The sequence below is a fragment of the Chrysochloris asiatica genome, unplaced genomic scaffold, assembly GCF_000296735.1.
Source record: "Chrysochloris asiatica unplaced genomic scaffold, ChrAsi1.0 scaffold00181, whole genome shotgun sequence".
Lineage (NCBI taxonomy): Eukaryota > Metazoa > Chordata > Mammalia > Afrosoricida > Chrysochloridae > Chrysochloris > Chrysochloris asiatica.
The window spans coordinates 6527944-6529899 of NW_006408699.1; the positions used below are offsets into that span (position 1 = coordinate 6527944).

At 43.4% G+C, this 1956-nt stretch overlaps 1 pseudogene; it reads left to right on the forward strand.

Moving 5' to 3' along the window:
* Nucleotides 1-372: 372 nt before the first annotated feature.
* On the forward strand, nucleotides 373-1387 carry LOC102832561 (annotated as a pseudogene).
* The last annotated feature ends 569 nt before the right edge of the window (nucleotides 1388-1956 follow it).

Sequence of the window (1956 nt, forward strand, 5' to 3'; positions counted from 1 at the left end):
GAATTTTGGGGGGCAAACAAAAGGAATAGGGAAATAGCTCTTAATCTAAGTATTTGAGAATACATAAATTGAAGATATTAAGATTAAATTTGGAGAGCTGGCTTTAAATTAAAATAAATAGTCCTAGAAACTGGAGTCTGTTGGTATTGGGGACTGGTATATAGGATGTCATGGATATCTCATTAAATTAGGAATTTTGACATGACACCCCAAGTGATTTTGATGACTCCCTATTTGGATGCTTACATTAAAAGTAAGTATTTAGGTCTCTGTTAGTGGATTAAAGATCCTTTATGGTGCTGTAGGCTCAGCAATGGACTGCTAGCCACAAGGTCGGCAGTTCAAACCCACCAGCCACTGTGCGTGAGAAAGATGAGGCTTTCTGCACTGGAATCCAGTGGTGAGAAATACAATGAAAAGTACTTCCACCAAGATGAAGATACACTGCCTTTGGAGCACAACCCAGTCTACCTCCCCAACCAGGCCAATTCTCCCCCTGTGATTATGAACACAGGACCCTAGAATCCCCATGATATGAGGTGCAGGTAAATGGTACCATGCTGGAGATGGACTATAAGGAGATCACATCAGAAAGGGGTAAATTAAATCTGGGTTTCAACATTGCAGGTGGAACTGATAACCCCCACATCAGTGACTGTCCACCCATTCTTATCACCATGAACACTACTGTTGGTGCTGCAGCCCATGATGACTGCCTTGGGGTCAATTACTGCATATCCTGTTTGTGTAGATGAAGTGGATGTACAGAGGTGACCTCACTCAGTGAGGGTGGAAGCCCTCAATGAGGCATGCTCCTTCGTTCACCTTTATGACGTGCAGTGCAAGCCCTGATAGAGAAGATCATGGAGATTGAGCTTATCAAGGGTCCTAATGGTCTTGGCTTCAGCATTGTACGGCATCTAGGTTATCAGCACATCCCCAGGGATAATAGCATCTATTTAATGAAGCTCATGGAAGCAGGGATGGGGATTAGATGCCCACAAGGATGAGAGGTTGCAGACTGAAGACAAGATCCTGGTGGTCAACAGAGTGGGGCTAGGATGAAGATAAGGATGCAATGACACCCCTGAAGAACACATATGACTTTGTTTACCTGAAAGTGGCCAAGCCCAACAATGCTTACCAGAGTGACAGCTATACTTTCCTAGACATCACAACCTCTGAGAACCCTTCAAACCTCAGAACTCGTGTCCCATCCCAGTTACCCAGTGACATCCTATCCCATGACAGCCCCTGTGACTGTTCCTCTTCAGCTTGCCTTCGTGTAATATCCACAACCTCTGATATTTCTAGTGATTGGAAGAAAGATGGAAAATCAATCACTATAGAAGAGCTAGTTAAGGTAGTCAACAATCTCTCCCCCTAGAAAGAACATGCCCAGATGGTTTTATAGTTAATTTTTATTAACTCCTCAAGGAAGAGTTGGGAAACACCAGGGCTCCATACGATAAGCACTGAACTGCATGCCACATAGGAAAAAAATCACATTTTCACATTTCTTCTTATAGGGTGAATTCTAATGTTAACAACGGTAACGTAAAATAAAACAGTTACAGGTGGCTTTTTCTTATGGATGCTGCTGCTTTGTGCTCTTGAGTTGGTTCCGACTCATAGCAACTCTGTTTAGGTTTTCCAAGGTTGTAAATCTTTACGGACGCTCAAAGCCTCATCTTTCTCCCACAGAGCAGCTAGTGGATTCGAATTGCTGACCTTTCAGTAGCAGTCCAACTCATTATACCACCAGGGTTCCTTTTACTTATGACTGATGGGGCTGTTGTTAACTGATTTTGAGTTGGTTCCAACCCATAGTAACCCTGTATAGGGTTTCTGAGGAGCAGCTGGTGGGTTTGAACTACTAACTTTGTGGCTAGCAGTCTTGTGCTTATCCTACAGCACCACACCAGGAGTCCCATGAATACAGATGCAAAAAAGTTT